This window comes from Heterodontus francisci, chromosome 47, assembly GCF_036365525.1.
Source record: "Heterodontus francisci isolate sHetFra1 chromosome 47, sHetFra1.hap1, whole genome shotgun sequence".
Taxonomy (NCBI): Eukaryota; Metazoa; Chordata; class Chondrichthyes; order Heterodontiformes; family Heterodontidae; genus Heterodontus; species Heterodontus francisci.
Window position 1 is genome coordinate 12,298,390 of NC_090417.1, and position 17,572 is coordinate 12,315,961.

At 43.5% G+C, this 17,572-nt stretch overlaps 1 protein-coding gene across 9 annotated transcripts in view; it reads right to left on the reverse strand.

Moving 5' to 3' along the window:
• The window catches only part of LOC137357075 (netrin receptor UNC5D-like), a 442,899-nt gene that overhangs the window by 355,921 nt on the left and 69,406 nt on the right, over positions 1-17,572 (reverse strand). The gene's annotated exons all lie outside the window — the stretch shown is intronic.

Below are 17,572 nucleotides of genomic sequence, written 5' to 3' on the forward strand. Positions count from 1 at the left end.
TCTGGCTGGGTATTTTTCACATGAAAAACAATAAAACTAGGAGTCTGCTACAGCCCACCAGGTCAGAATAAGAAGGAAGACAGTTTACTCTGCAAAAAGACCAGAACGGGGAAGTGAAAAAAGGTTAGCCCTAGTCATGTGAACTCAGGGAGCAAGAATCAGGGATAATCCAAATAAGACAACAATTTCAACATCAGCAGGACACACAAGTCCAAGAAAAGCTGCAGGGGCTCAGAACAAACAAATCCACAAAGAAGAACTGCATTTTACCAAAGGGTTTGAGGAGAAACAGGACAAGATCAGAACATAAATAAATCTTTGGAGGTGATAGGACAAGTTGATATTGCTGGAGAAAAAGCATCTGGCATCCTTGCCTTGATCAACAAAGGCACAGAGTACAAAAGCAAGGAAGTAATGTTGATATCTTTACAGATCACTGCCTGGGCCTCAGTTAGTGTACTGTGCTCAATTTTCAGCATCATACTTCAGAAAGAATCTCAAGACCTTAGAGAGGGTGCACAGGAGGTTTACCAGATTGCTATCAGGAATGAGGAACTTCAGTTGTGTGGAAAGATTGGGGAACCTGGTGTTGTTCTCCTTAGAGCAATGTGAATAGAGGTGCTCAAAATTTTGAAATCCTTTGAAAGAGTAGATAGGAAGCAACTGTTTGCACTGGGAGGAAGGTCGGTAACCAGAGAACACAGATTTAAGATAATTGGCCAAAAAATTCAGGAAATAAGGAGAAATGTTTTTATGCAGCGAGTTATTGTGATCTGGAATGCAATATGTGAAAGAGTGGTGAAAGCAGATTTAATAGTAACTCTCAAAAGGGTGGTTCGATGAATCTGAACAGGCAGCCCAGAAACTCAAACTGGGGTCTGCGGGCCCATGGGACTCTGTACAAGTTGTACACAAAACAGTGGCAGCCAGAGGTGGGCTTGATGTAAGCAGGATGGTAGGAACGGAGTGCTGCTGCCGTGTGTGCAGTGCAGAGTTGGCTGGCTGTCTCGCCCAGAGCACGTAAAGCGGCAGGAAAATCACCAGACAGAACCGCAGTTACCAAGTTTGGTGGTGGGGACCAAATGAGTTCAGCCTTGCTCACGAGAGGGGAGTTTTTGAACTCCTTAAACTCAAAGATAGGGTGCGAAAATACAAGTTTGCCCAGGTGTTACAAGTGTTGCACAGCATGAAATTCTAAATTGGGGTGGGTCTGTGATTCCCAATCCATTTGAAGATGGGTCCTTTAACCAAAAGAAGTTGGATAACCACAGACCTAGAAACCTACAAAATACATTTGACGAAGTATATAAGCTGGTAGACCAATGGTGAAATGAAATACAAACAGAAAAATAGAAATGGCTGCACACAGCAACAAAACATAGGAGCAGTATGTCATCCATGGAAGGCACCAAAATCACTGAGAGTGAAGTTGAAAGATATTTAAGGGTGTTAGTAGACCCTGCACTGAATAAATCTGGTCACTGTGGAGCAGTCAACAATGAGGCAAACAGATCATTGAACGAAGAGCCAAATACGTGCAGTTGCAAGTTGGACAATGTCATGTTCAAACTCAGACTGCTCCTTCAGTGTTGCATCCAGTTCAGGATACTGAGCAATGCACAAGCCATTCAGGTCTTGGAGACGGGCAAAGTAGAGCCAAGAAAGAGGCAAGGCAGCTTCCTAGTGCTAGACACTGGTTAGACGCAAACATTGGAGGAATGTCAGCTCTACAGGGTCAAAAGGGATGAAATGGAAGAGGACCTCACTGAAGCAAAGTAATATATGCCAGGTGTCAGCACCTGAAGAGAGAGTTGGTTAGAGTTTCAGGGATATGAGTCCTCTTGTTTTAGTTTTGAATTTCAGATTTCCATCATTTGTAGTTTTTGAAATGCACTTTTAATTTTAATTCATTTATGGGAATGTGCAAGTTGCTGATAAGGCCAGCATTGATTGCCCATCTCCAAGTTCCTTTGAAAAGGTGGTGCTGGGCCTTCTTCTTGAACTACTACAGTCTGCGTTGTGATGGTGCTCCCACAGTACTGTCCGGAGGGAGTTCCAGGATTTGGACCCGATGATGATGAAGGAATGGTGCTACATTTCCTCGTCAGAATGGTGTGTAACTTGGGAGGGGAATTTGGGAGGTGGTGGTGTTCCCATGCACCTTCTACCCTTGTCCTTCTCGGTGCTAGAGATCACACGTTTGGGAGGTGCTGTCAAAGGAGCCTTGGCAAGTAGAAGTTTATGGGATGGTAAATGGGTTAAAAATGAAAAGTCTACGATGTTCCCACAAGTTAAGAACTGGCAGTGGGACAAGGTGGCCATAGGTCCAAATGCATGATCAAAACAAGAATGGGCCTCAGAGTAGAGAACAGAAATGGTTTATGAGTCAATTGGATCGGGTGATGGCGGAGTTTACAGGTGCAGAATAGAGTCGATGTGTTCTGGGCAGAGGTGCCAGGATGGTTTGAGATGCATCTATCAATCCTGTGCTGCACAGGAATTCCACATTCTTTCAGATGTAATCAGAATACACCGTCAGCATCTCAGTCATTGAGAACCAGCCACTGCAGTCCATTTTAATCTAATTAATGGAATTACTGTCACACAAATTGCACACAGATGAGACACGTAGAGGTGGAAGCTGAAGCAATTTGCTAAGGGAAATAAAAGTTGACCAAATTGACAGTGATAAGGTGTAGCCAGGTACAAGTAAACTATGGCTATTGATGCTCAGATACATCATCTGCACCCACTGGATAGCTATGCTTCAAGGTTTTCTCAGCTGATTGTTATTCATACTGTGTTCAATTAAGCTCTCCGATGAGAAGCGTTATTGGGTTTTGCTTCTCCCGCCCCCTCCCCACTTCCACAATCACAGGCACGAAGTTTGAATAAACCACAAAGGATTCAGAAATGAAACAATTAGTGCAAAAAAAAAATCACATGAAAGGGTTCATTTTCAGAGCTCTGTACTCCAGGAGTCAGAAGGTTTGGTCACTCTGCACGATATGACATTCACTGATATTATGGCCCTGGTGCCCACAGTGAGAAAAAGTCATTTGACCCACCACTCCCATTCCATCCAGACTGAACGTCCAATTATTCCACAACACATTTCTCCCTTTCTACTCACTTTCAAGGAAAATTTTTTTTCTGCTACTACCCTTAAATAAATCAAGTAATGCTTTTCTATCTCATTTTTATCTAGACATGAAGCACATATACATCATTTTATTTGTATGGGCAAGTAAATGGACTTAAAATAAAATCGGATTGGTTTTCTCTGCTGGCATTCTATGCTCCCACAGAAAACAATTTGTTGTGATCATCCAGCCTGTGCTAAGTTGCAGCTTCTTTCAGCCCATGCCCTTCTATCAGCCGGTGAGAAACAGAAGCATTTTTTTTCAAATGGAAGCTTTGAAGTGATTCGGGAAATCAGCTTTGCGCATTCGCCCTTTCAACCAGTTGCTACTGTTGCAACTACAGGTGATTCCCTTTCTGAAATTGCGCAAAGTTGTGCAAAAGTTCCCCTACATTTATTCAACCATGACACATTGCTGATCAAACTATCTTTGGGAACACATAACTGTCTCAAAATGCAGTGTGTGCTTGAATAGCTCTGGGCACAGTCGAGGCTGGTTTCATTCTTTAATGGACAACTTTTATGTTACAGAAGTGCCACCAACTGCAGACCTCCAAATCTTCTTGTGTCGTTTACAATCCGGAATTTAAACAGCGAAGTGGAATATATAACAATTTAGCACTTGTGGATAGATTAAGCACAGTAAATGCAGGAGCAATTCTTCTGCAGTTTTCTTCTCATCAGAGGGCCCTCTGTGTAAAGACAACAACTTGTATTTGTATAGTTTCTTTAATGTCGTAAAACATCCCAAGGTGCTTTATGGGCACGTTATCAAACAAAACCTGATACTGAGCCACGTAAGGCAAGATGAGGCAGATGGTCAAAAGCTTTGTCAAAGAGATAGGTTTTGAGGTCCGTCTTAAAGGAGGAGCGAGAGGTAGAGGGAGTCAGAGAGGTTTAGGGAGCGAATTCCAGACATTAGGGTCTTGGCAGCTCAAGTCCTGGCCACCAGTGGTGGAGCGTTTCAAACTGGGTATGCTCAAGAAGACAGAGTTATAGCAGTACAGAGATCTCAGAGCTTTTTGGGGCAGGAGGAGATTACAGAAATAGGGAGGGGTGAGGCATGGAGGTAATTGAAAACAAGGATGAGATACCCGTAGTGGTTCATGAACAAAACATCGCAAGGGACTCGGCTGCCCTTCTAATGTCGCTAATCTTATCCTGGAACCAAATCTACCTCTACCTTTTTTAAAACAAGGAGGTTCTCCAGTGAAAGTCAATCCAAATAAGGACGTGCTCACAGTCTGAGGACGACAGGGCTGCATGAAAACCAGAACAAAGTCAATATGAACAGTGAAGAGCAGTACATGGAGAGGAACCTACAAAAAAGAACAATTGAAGATGAATTACAGCCATCCTGGGGCTGGAAGCAGTTATGTGGTTGTGATCTTCAGGGACCAAAAGGCATCAGGTTCCATTCCCACTTGGTTCTGCGAAGCAGAGGGACTAATATAGTTGGTCTCAGCACTCCCAGATTATGGAGGGAGGGCGAAAAAAGAAACGAGGCAGAGTTCTCTCTCTGTATTGTTATGTAATGCCCTCTGGTGGATCTGGATCAGGTTAGGCTGTGAAGCGCACATGGTTGAACAGCCTGCCAACACTCGCAGTCCAGGTTTATCAGTGAACATAACCAACTGGACAAGATGCCAGAGATCAGCCACGAAAGTACAGTCTAGCAAGAGGTGAGGAATAAAATTGGAGGGGAAAAAAAAACGATTTCCCATTATTTTAAGTCTATTTGCGACAAAATGTGTCAAATTCTCATGCTCAGTCTGATTGGAGAGTTCTGTGTGAAGTGCAGTATTCCAGTTTCTTGCAGATTCTGTTCAGGTTAATGCCCTGCTTGTCATTTTCACCCATCATGCCAGCTTTAAAAATGTGGCTGGACTCTTAATACTTTCACAGGACACGCTGGCAGTTTGAGGCCATTAAGCCGGTGCATCAAGTGAGAGTAATGCAGTAAATGGAAGGTAAATTTGAACAAATTATAGCCTACTTCAGGTTAGGGTAATCAAACACTTAACTTGAAATATGAAAGAAGACAGGAAGCATATTTTTCAAACCTGGCATACATAACTTCAGAGAACATCTAATGACGACACTATTTCTGCATCAATTCACATCGCTCAGCAAGCTCAGCAATTTCTGATGATGCGTCAGAGAATTCTGGCTTGCAGCACAACTTTTGTGCAAGTGTGTCTGCGCGTGCCATGATTATTTGTGCCTTACCTCTTAATTTATTCTGCTCTTTACAATCTTGGCAGTGTCCTGAACTAATGGCCTTGCCCTTCCCCATAGGCTGAGACTTGAGTGCAGTAGAGGGGGAGTGCTGCATTGTCAAAGATCCCATCTTTCACATGGGACGTGAAAACAAAACACCATCTGCAAGTTTAATTGGGCATAAAAGAACGCATGCCACAATATCAGCATGGGCGTTCTCCTGTCTCTTGGCCAACATTTATCCTCAACCACAAACTAACACAGTGAATAGTTATTTAGAAGACTTGTTTGTAGCACTTGTTGTAAGCTATGTGGCTGCTGGGTTTCTTTATATAACAGTCATTCATTGGCTGGGAAGTGCTTTGAGACAGTCTGAGTTTGTGAAAAGTGACATATGAGTGCAAGTTAATTTTTAACATACTGGTAAAATTAAGAGCTGGACTGTTCTGTCCGAATAGCAGTGCCAATTTGCACTTAGTCAGACAGTAAGCACAAATGATGAAGCACATTTCCACACAGCCTAGAACAACTTTATGTCTCAGAAGTTCACACCTAGCTCCATGTATGTTCCAGTTTTCAACAGACACAAGTATACTTAATTAAGAATGAAGAAGCCCAAACAAATATTCATCTTGTTGATCTCCAAGAGGAATTTTGGGAGTACAGCAAACATACAGTTGTGTTCCAGCAGCAATCCTCAATGATGGAGCTGAGCGAAGGTGATGTGTGCTGTGGCTGCTTCTACCCCTGGTGAAATTGGGTATAGAAGGGAGACACAGCAAGAGAGAGAGAGAGAGTTTGTGGGGAGAATCGAGAGACACAAAGAGAGAGGAACAAAGAGACTGAGAATACAGAAAGACAGCGAGAGAAGGAACAATGTGCAAAGTGCTTTTGCAGTTGTTGACCTTTATCATAATTAGCAGTTATCATTCAGTAGACTCTGTACTAGATGCAGTTTTTTTTCCAGAAGATGCTGTTCGCCAGCATTTACATGGGTCTTCACACACTGTTCATACAAATGACCAAAATAGCACCTCATCACTTCACTCCCTAAGGCTTCTCACAAAGATCAACCAGGATGCTGACCACCCACTGTCTTGGTAAAGGGTTGTAAAGTCTCTGTAGTGAAGACATCCAGGGCATTACTTTAGTAATTAGGAATCCAAGCTAAGTTTTGGCAAAAAAACAGTGTGGCTTTACTGAAAGGGTCTAGAGATGGGTAGCAATTGATCAAGAAATTGTGATGACTTAAGTGTTCTTCAAAGTTTACAGTTAGATTGCTCAAACTCCTTTCTGTTGTGTGTTGTTGTATTTAGTCGCGTAACAGGGACATTCCGGAGAACGTCTCAGACTCAGGATAAGGTCAACTAAGAAATGTTTATCATTTATATAATACGATGTACAATCCCATCAAGCCTCCTAAGCAAGCATCCTTCGTGCTACTCTCTCTTCTCTTCAGCCTAAAGTTACGCCAATGTGTTTTGTTGAATGATCATTTGCTTTAATCCACTGACTGGAGATCTGAATTTGTATTTTTTGAAAGACATTTTTTTAAAAGACAAGCTGCCAGCAAAGTCATCCTTTCAGCTTAACATGATCATCTAGTTTCCAACACTGTATCCTGCACTGCAAAGGACTGTGTTGAGGGAGACGAAAGTCTGTGCATTTCCCAGCAAAAAACAAAACCCAGGAGGTTTAAAGGAGCTACCTGTTCTCTAAGCAAGCAGAGAAATACTGCTAATTGCTGTGGTTGAATGACTGAGTGAGTCATGTGACAAGCCCTTCGCCATCTGCGATTTTTAAGTGGCGTTTTTCTCTGCAGAGAGGAGAAGAACTGGACTCTGACACAAGCAGATCCGATGTGGGGGTCCCTATCCCTTTCTCTCCCTCCATTCCAGCTTGAAAGCTTTCAAATCCCACCTGTTGACTGACCACCTTTGCATACACCGGCAACAATCAGGAACCCCAATGGAGGAAATCATCCGCATCGCTATCTCCAAGAGACTCAGTGAACCAGTTATGTACCTATTCAAACCAAAATCCTCAGTACCACTGAATTCATCTAGAAGCCAACCAAAACAACTATTTCCGCAGACTGTATACCTTTTTAATGGATTCTAACTCAATCAGTCAACCTTTAGAGTTCTCCACTCTGTAACCTATTTGTGTGTGTGTGTGAGTGAAAGTTGGCACGTTGTTTATTATTTTATTAGTTCTGTTCAGGTACAATAAAGTTAACCTCTTTCTTTGTTAACTCAAGAAAACCTGTCCGATTGGTGCTTGTTATGATCATAGTACATCCACTTTCAAAAAGAATTAAACCTCTTGTAGTCAAACAGGGAGAGGGGAAAGGGGGAAGTCCTTCAACCCTTCCTCTCTTCACTGCAATACTGACCTCATGACATGATCACTCTTACAATGACAGGCGTTGTTCTCACTGTCTTCAGCATGAAGCTTTTACATCCTGATCCAATACTTTCTTTGTAAGTCGACACAGAAATTGCTATGTCCACAGAACAATGGACGGGCTGTGCCATGTACACCCACCCACTGCAGTTCTGAGGGAATGTTGCGCACATTGTCAGTCTCTACAAGTTGATAAATGAAGCACTGGGGAGCAAGCAGAAGAGGGCAAGAAGAGTATGCGCCAGCAGAGACTTCATGAGCTCAAGGGCCTGGTTCACCACTGGGGCATTCTACAATCCTAGACAAATACAAGGTTTGGTACATGAAAATAAAAATAGGAGGGACACCTGCTTTGCAGGTGGGAGCAAATATGCCTCAGGGGTAGATAAATGGTGTTACTTTGCTGTCCGAGACTGGCCAAGTCCAAACAAGATGAGGCAGCAATTTAAAAAATCAAACAGGAAGCTGGGGTACACTCCCAAATCCATTGCGTTCAAATCTCCAGATGCCATGTTGAAGTTGTACAGTTATACATTGAGTGCTGGATCAGGACTATCATCCCTGCACCTGGATCTGGGTAGAGGGCTAGGAAAGGCGTACAAGCAAATAAACGAAGGCCCTTCAGTCTCAAGAACAAACAACAAGAGGCACCCTTAAACACTTAGTATTAGGGTAGGAAAAGGAAACCCAGAATAATACTTCAGATAATGTCCTCGTAATAGAACGAGAGGGAGAAGGTTCAGGGGCTGAAGGGAAAGTTTAGGATAGACACCAGCAAGTATTTATTCCACACGTAGAGTGAACCATTGCTGGAACAGTATACCAGGGCAGGAGATTAACTCTGCAACACTTAACTCATTGAGGATGCAGCTCTGATGTTGTAATGGGAAGACAATGGAGTTGGTAACCTGGGAGGATGAGACCAAGTGACTCAACTTCATCTAAGCTCATCTTGTGATCAGGAATAGACATTACGAATAATAAAAGGGCCCCCAGTTCATACCAACACATCGGTTTAGATTTGACATGTGTTCCTGAAGACCTGACATCAGCCTGGCATGAAGTACTTTTCAAAGGGAGTGGATACAGAAGAAAATTCTTGCCTGTGCTGAGAAATGTTATGTCTCCTTCACAGGCTAGGGAAGAAGGAAAGCCAAAGGAAAATAGATTTGAAAATGTTCTGTCAGGACTGGATGAGGTGGGAGCACTTTACAAAGACTCAAAAAAGGAGAAAATTACCTTCCGCCCTGATATAACATCTAATAGTGAGAGGGGAAGGAAAGTACACAATTTCACCGCCTTTGGACCCTGATATGGTTGCAGCTCAGGCATTAAAATATGAAATTACTGATGGCAACATTGAACCTATTGCAGTCCATTTGCCGTGGCCCATTAACACTAACCCAGTCTCTCAAGCCTGGTCATTCATATAAAAAGCCCATCGAGTGCTATTATAAATCCATTATTGCAGGACATTTTCATTGGCATCTGTTTGCTCAACCAGTAACTGGCTTCATCCAGGTTTCCTTTGAAACTGCAAATCTGTATTCAGGGGAAGTGTTGGAAGGAATGAGCAGTTACGTGGCTTTGCATTTCGCCGCTTGCTGAATAGTCATTTCATCTCGGTTCCCAACCAAGGTGCAATAAAAGGTAAAATTTCCAACTCATAACTGATCAGACCTTGTTGAAATAGTTGTGGAACTATTAATCAAATCCTATTTTATTCAGAATAGAACTGCAAATATCCCTCTCTCTGGACCCTTCTCTCCACAGCCAAATCTCTATTTCTGGGCATTTTGCCCTTTTATTGAACATAAATCCGATGAACAAAACGTCTCCGTTCAATTCTTGCCCTGGCCACATGGTGTTTACAAGTCAAGACGAAATCAGTCGAGCTATCTCCAGGTCTCTTACAGAATATTTCCAAGTATTTCGAGCACATAAACAGGTCATTTAACCCAACAGATCTACGCTGGTGTTAATGCTCCACGCAATCCTCCTCGGAGTCCTCTTCATCAAACCTCATTAACATATCCTTCTATTCTTTTCTCCCTCACACACATATCTAGTTTCCCCTGAAATGCATCGATGCGAGTTGCCTCAAAACACTCCCTTTGGTAGCAAGTTCCACATTCTAACCATTCTCTGGGTAAAGACATTTCTCCTGAATTTCCGATTGAATTTATGAGTGATGATCTAATATTTATGACCCCTAGTTCTGGTCTCACCCACAAGTGGAAACATCACTACATCTGCAATATCAAGCCTTGGCATAATCTTGAAAAAAAAAACTCTTATCAGGACACCCATCAGTCTTGCCTTTTCCAGAGAAAAGAACCCCAGCCCCAGTGTGACATGGAGCAAGGACACGATGAGGTATGAGAGAGAGTGCCCAGTGCTCCTTCTCATGGAAACGCTCCTGATCTTCAGTCTTCACCAAAACTACATGCCAACTTGTGTAAGGAATAACAGAGGCAACCATTAAACCAGTGCACTGCACCACAGAAATCTACACTGGTGTCACACATCAGCTGCTTGGCTTGTCATTTTCCCTAATTTGAAATCCAGGCACTTTTCATGAACAAGGGGAATATGTTCTGCATGTCAGCTGTCGCAAAGATACAAACAGGTTTATACCATCACGAGCCTACTGAAGAAATCTCTACTGCCGTCTCTCCTGCTCCAAATCAAGGGCCTCAGAATTGGATTTCTTTCCTCACCTCAGCTTTCCATCTCGCCTACAATATATAGAGGCTTGTAAAATTGAAGTTTTCCTTCACCCAATCACTGCTCCTAAACTTACCTCATCTTCACTACTTTTTAAAAAAAATTAATTTGTGGGATGTGGCCATCAGTATTCAGCCAGCATTTATTGCCCATCCCTAATTGCCCTTTAGAAGGCGGTCAGCCGCCTTCTTGAATACAACCGAGTACCTTGCCAGCCCACTTCAGAGGGTAGTTAAAAATCAACCACATTGCTGATGATCTGGTGTCACACGTAGGTCTGACCAGGTAAGTACAGAAGATTTCGTTCCCGAAAGGACATGAATGAACCAGAATTTATTTTTCCCAATGACAATTCTTGGTCACCATGACTGATTCTAGTTTTTAAAAAAAAATTCCAATTGAATTTAAACTCACCCGCTGATATGCTACTCTCCCCCTATGCTTGGCCCTTCTGAATAGATAAAAATACATAACAGGTGCTGGTTCTGACTTTCTTTGCTGCATAACAAAGCCGTGGGCTGAATTTTACACCGCTCCAGGAGGCCTACGCGCCTTGCTCCCGCCTCCAGTTGACTTTATGGCAGTCAGGCGTCGGTGGGGGGGGGGGGTGAAGTTGGCGAACGGCCTGCCCACCCAAGGCCAATCAAGACCCTTACGTGGCCACTTCATGGACACTTAAGTGCACGCGCCCACCTCCATGGGTATTTTACCTGTGGCAAGCGGGCGTGCTGGGGACGTGAAAGACCGCCCAGCGATAGCTGCCAGCCTTTCCATGCCCCAGGGGTGTGTATCGCAGTCAGGCACAGGGTGCCCAATTGAGGGCCGCCCCCGCCTCCCAACCCACCCCCCCGAGGACCCAAGACTGCACCCCCCCCCCGCTCCCCAAACTACCACTCCAGCCTCACCAGGGAAGGACTGATCCCCCTGGTGAGGCATGCTCACTCTCCAGGGTCTATTGCGTCGGCTGATTGGCTGGCAGCTCACGGATGAGTGCAGCTGCAACAAGCTGGAGAAGCTCGACAGCATTCAACAAATAAGCAGTTCGCTTGATCGGCATCCCGTCCACCATCTTAAATATCCAATCCCTCCACAATGGCAGCAGTGTGTACCATCTACAAGATGTACTGCAGCAGCTCACCAAGGTTTATTCAGCAGCACCTTGCAAACCCATGACCTCTACCATCTAGAAGAGCAAGGGCAGCAGATGCATGGGAACAGCATCATATCTACTTTCCCCTCCAGGTCGCACACTATCCTAACTTGGACGCACATCGCCATTCCTTCGGCGTAGCTGGCTCAAAATCCTGGAACTCCCTACCCAACAGCACTGTGGGAGAGCCTTCACCACACAGACTGCAGTGATTCAAGGAGGTGGCTCATCACCACCTTTTCAAAGGCAAAGGGTGGACAACAAATGCCAGCTTCGCCAGTGATGTTCATATCTGAAGCACCATTAAAAACAAACAGCAATCGCTGCTCAGTGAATCCATCTCTGGTCTGCACTAAGACTGACTCAAGAGCCCTGCATTTGGACGAGCAAACATCAACCAGTCACCAGTGCTTCAAATACACAAGATGAGAGATTCACGGTGCTATTCAATGTAAACTAAGAATTTCTCCCAATATTTTGGCCAGTATTTATCCCTCAACCAACACCATCTTAAAAAAAAAAAATTAACTGGTGTTAATTGTTCTATAAGGGATGCTGCTGTGTGTAAGATGATTGCACATTTTATTGTGAAGGGAGAGGCAATTTAAATTCATTGTATGTGATGCTTTAAAATGTTGGAGATATGACACCATATAACTGCAATCTGTCCTTTATCAATCGACATTTAAAAGGTGTATTATTTGAGTTAACATCTGTTTCTTCAACATTCAAAAATTTGGGCTCAAAAAGAGGATCTATTGTGTCTATGACATGCTGCAATAAAATTAAAGCTTACAATCTATTTCACTTCTGTTAATTTCAAGAGAGATTAAAAGCAGATCCTGAAGGGAACAGCAGGCCATCTTCAAGGCTCTCGGTACTCACTGATCTATCTCCCTCAATTTAAACTTCCCTTATCGACTGAAATTCTCAAGCATTCACACCCTATAATTTGAAGAGAACAAGTTATTTTCATCGTTATTAGCTGCATTGAAACAAAAAGCTTTTCCCCTCCCTTCCAACAGCCTCAGTTAAGCCTCGTGACTGAGTAACCTATATTGTTCCATGTCACTGCCAATATTCCACATTGCAACTGATACTGGACTGAAGTAAGATGCAAAAGCAATTCCTGCTCTTTGAATCCCTTTCCACTGTCCTTCAAAGGCAAATATTCTTGACTGCAAATACATATTTTTACATCTGTGACTAAATTTTCAAGATGCCATCCTCATCTTTGGCAACACTTATTTTTCATTCGTTCATGGGATGTGGGAGTCACTTGCCAGGGTAGCATTTATTGTCCATCCCTAGTTGCCCTTGAGAAGGTGGTGGTGAGCTGCCTTCTTGAATTGCTGAAGTCCATGTGGGGTAGGAAGGGAGTTCCAGGATTTTGACCCAGCGATATTGAAGGAACGGCGATATATTTCCAAGCCAGAATGCTGTGCGGTTGGAGGGGAACTTGCAGGTGGTGTTGTTCCCATGCATCTGCTGCCCTTGTCCTTCCAGGTGGTGGAGGTCACAAGTTTGGAAGGTTCTGTTGAAGGAGCCTTGGTGAGTTGCTGCAGTGCATCTTGTAGATGCTACAGATTGCTGCCACTGCGCGTCGGTGGTGGAGGGAGTGAACCTCCTGCTTGATCTCCAAACAAAGAGCTTCCCTGACCAATGGCAGTGAGTAAATGAACCACCTGGTCAAACACAGCTTCTAACCTGCTCTACTATCCATGGCATGTGTGTTGGTCCAGTTGCGTTTTCTGTCAGTGAAGGTTAGTGGGTTCCAATAGGAACAGCAGCATACAGTGTCACACCACGAACTGTTAAATGAATGCTATATCTGGCAAGCACAAAACAAAGTGTTCAGTTGAAGGAGGTCGAAGTCCTGCCCAAGGCCAATTAAAGTCCTGGGGAGTGAAAAATCCCGGCCTGGTTCGGCGGAGGCGGGCTCTTCCCAACTCTTGGCCTCATGGGTGGGGCCTCCCGCTCAATGAAACATTCCGGCCTAAGACAGACAGAGAGCGTGAGTGTGACAGTCACACACAGAAAGGGACACAGGCACCAAGAGAAACTGTGTGTCCTCGTGCATAGAACATAGAACATAGAAAATACAGCACAGAACAGGCCCTTCGGCCCACGATGTTGTGCCGATCCTTTGTCCTCTGTCAAGGACAATTTAATCTATACCCCATCATTCTCCTTTATCCATATACCTATCTAAAAGCCGTTTGAAAGTCCCTATAGAACATAGAAAATACAGCACAGAACAAATGTGTTGGATCCTTTTACCCTGGAGCATTCCTCAGTTCTCAGTACACGTTACTTATTATAGAACATGCATTTAAGGACGCGATTGTAATACAAAAGAAAAGCTATTAGTTTTTGGGCATGATGCCAAGCTTCTTCATAGATGATGAAGGTAGATTTGAATAAAAGTGGACTTTATAGACATTCTTCAAATAGAATGGCATCTTAAAAGTATCTGCTTTCATTTTAAATTTGCAGGAGCCTGCTGTTAATCCTGTGTGGTGACCTACGGATAATCTTAGATCTCAAGCTGCTTCGAATGGATTAGTGAAAGGCACAGGAACTTAGGATAGAACTTTTCTCTCAGTCAATCAGCAGGAAGTAAAAGCCATTTACCCAACAAGCTAAAATTTCCTCATTACACAAACACACTGTTGGAGGAATGTACGAATGAGTGCCTTTGTTAAATCCCTTTTAGCGTTGGAGCCTTCAGCTCATAAAACATTCAATGCAGTTTTCCAATGTACCCATAAAAATGTTACTACTTATGCTCCACAGTTCTTCTTCAGAGTTTTGCCCAGTACAGATTGCATTAAACACGTACAGAAAGAAAAGATAAACATGAAAATGAGTTTCAAATACGAATAAGACAGTGAAAATAATTCAAACAGAAGAAAATAATCAGCAGGAAAAGTCTTCACATAACCTCCCTGTAACCCGACTTGTTGCCTGCTTTTTTTCCCCTTTTTAAACACTGGTATGGTGTTTGCCATATGAAGGGTTCTGCACACATTGCAAATCATGGCTGCCATTGGCGATACAAGGGTAGGAATATGTGACCCAATGGTATGATATCCCTGTCTGTGGTTTTTTGATGGAAGCATTGGTTTGAAAAAGTTTCTAGAGTAGCCACAATAATGAGTGGAAAGGCAAGTCAACTGTTGGTGCGCTGACAGAGCAAGTCATCATTTCTAAGCTCAGCTCACTTTACTGATGCCTCGAATCCTCTCCCTGAAGATTTTCACTTCAACAATGTCATGAGATGAATAAAAAGGCAATGCTGATTCAAACTTTTTCTTTGCATTCATCAATAGCAAATGGGCATCTGGGGCAACCATTCTTTTGGTATCTCTACGTATCGATATTTCATTGTGAAGATTTCATCACGAGCACTGCTAGCAATTCCACAACCCTGTTCTTTGAAAACTCCTGAACAATCTACAAACAGACCAAAATGAAGGACAGGGAGAAAGGAGCTAAACTGTCATGGCACAACTTCTATAGTCCCCCTTTGGCCAATCTCTTCAGAGAAGAGAGAACATTCGACCACCAGGAATGTGGGACAGCAAAGCTTTTCACCAAAATATTTCTTATGTCACTAATCATGACAACCAGAAGGATTCTGACGTCACAATTCATTAACAAATTCCACTAACTCTGTTGTCCATTGAAACCGATATAGCCTGTGCCGCTGAACTCGGACAAGACTGAAACACATTGGCTCCTCTCCCACCTGAGCAGTGACCATTTGAAGAAATTTGCTGTTTCAGAAGATCCCTTTGAGTCTTCTCCTCAATGGCAGAATCCTTCAGCCAGACACTCACACTGAATGGGGCAGTTTGGAGGTAAACTGAGGCACCAGAGAACCATCCAGTTACAGAGATACAGCACCAGCAAGAGTAACGGAGGGCAGTGCCTTCCCTAATTGTGCGTTTGGATAAGCAGAGTATTACAAGGTACAAGAGCAAGAGGAGTCATTCGCGGCACCTTCAACTGAATCAGATGGTTCATTAAAAATACTCCATTAAAATACTAAATATAGTTCAACACTCACCTGTCTGACATAATTGAAAGAATAACTTCATAAATACTGTTTTTACAGGCCTTGACTGCTGTCTCAGGGCGGAATCCTTCTCCTGTTTAATCGTGTAATTTGAATTTTCCACAATCACCTTCCTTACAGTTGCTGAATTACAAGCAGTTTTCTGCTGTTTAATTATGACTACTGGGAACTGGACCTAGAATGGTCAGCCTTCATCACTAACTCAAAAAGGCAGATTCACAGACTGTCCTTTCTGGGCTCATGAAAGCTCAGCCAACATGAAAGCACAACCACACACTCGGCGGGCGGCACAGTGGCGCAGTGGTTAGCACCGCAGCCTCATAGCTCCAGCGACCCGGGTTCAATTCCGGGTACTGCCTGTGTGGAGTTTGCAAGTTCTCCCTGTGTCTGCGTGGGTTTCCTTCGGGTGCTCCGGTTTCCTCCCACATGCCAAAAGACTTGCAGGTTGATAGGTATATTGGCCATTAGAAATTGCCCCTCGTGTAGGTAGGTGGTAGGGAAAATATAGGGACAGGTGGGGATGTGGTAGGAATATGGAATTAGTGCTGGATTAGTATAAATGGGTGGTTGATGGTCGGCACAGACTCGGTGGGCCGAAGGGCCTGTTTCAGTGCTGTATCTCTAAACTAAAACACTCCATACTCCTTTCGGAGATTCTGAGAGGAAGTGGAATGGCTGTAATTCCAGAGGAATTGTCATACCAAAGTGCCAGCCCAAATACTTGGCTCCCTGTTAATGCCAAAACCAGGGCAAGTTCAGTGTCCACTTAAAATACTGGAAATCGTCAGCAGGTCCAGCAGCATTTGTGTTGGGAGAAGCAGAGTGAACATTTCGGGACAATGACCTTGCGCCAGAACTTTTCTGATCCTGTTCTGATGAAAGGTCATCAAACCGAAATGTTCGCCCTATTTTTCTCTCTTTCCACAGATGCTGTCTGAACTGCTGAGTGTTTCCATCATTTCCTGTTTTTATTTCAGATTTTCAGCATCGGCAGTATGATGCTTATGCATGGAGTATCAAGGTCCTTTTCATACCAGCTGTGGTACATTGTGAAATGCATCTCTTTCGACATTGTCCAACAAGGAGCATCTCAATGAAAGACCAAGGCAAAATAAGTCCCTGCTTTCAAATAGGGATGGGTAAGATCACAAGTACATGGTGTCTTGGGATGTCTTTCCACATTGAAGGCACTCTGGAAACATGAATTGTTCTTGTTGTTACTCTGGTCAAAGCTGGAACAGACTTTCGGCTGCAAAAACAAGGCTTTACTCACTGCAAGAAAATATTCCTGATGCAGCTTAAACTGTTCAAAAGATTTCATTCCCCGAGGGACTTTTGTCAGCAATAACTGCAAGGAGCTGACACAAACCTCAACAAACTGATGATGGGATGGTGAGAAGTAGATTAAGCAGCAGTCCGGAGCAGGAGCAGGATTAGTTAGCAACAGAGCATTGATGAATCGGCAGCAGGCCATTCGTTTCCCTCAACTTCCTCATTGCCAATCTAAATTCTTCTGATCAAAAGCACAAAGTTGAGCAGATTGCGACAGTGACACCGAAACCCAGTTCCGCTGCTGTCAGTGCTGCAGGAGACGTCATAATAGAGCCTGTGATTTGTTGTCTTTTTTCCCCACACACAAGAGGTGCTGCCACATAAATTGCTGTTCTTGTTTCAAAAGGAAAAGCAGAAAATTCCTGGAAGGACACAGCATCTGAAAAGCCGTGCTAACCTGTCTTTTCCCTTTTTCAAATGCGAGAAAGAGGTCCTGTAAATTTTCGACACTTTGTCAGGTTTCCAACATTTTACAGTTTTCTTTTTCCTTTCACCTCCTCTGCCATATTATGAA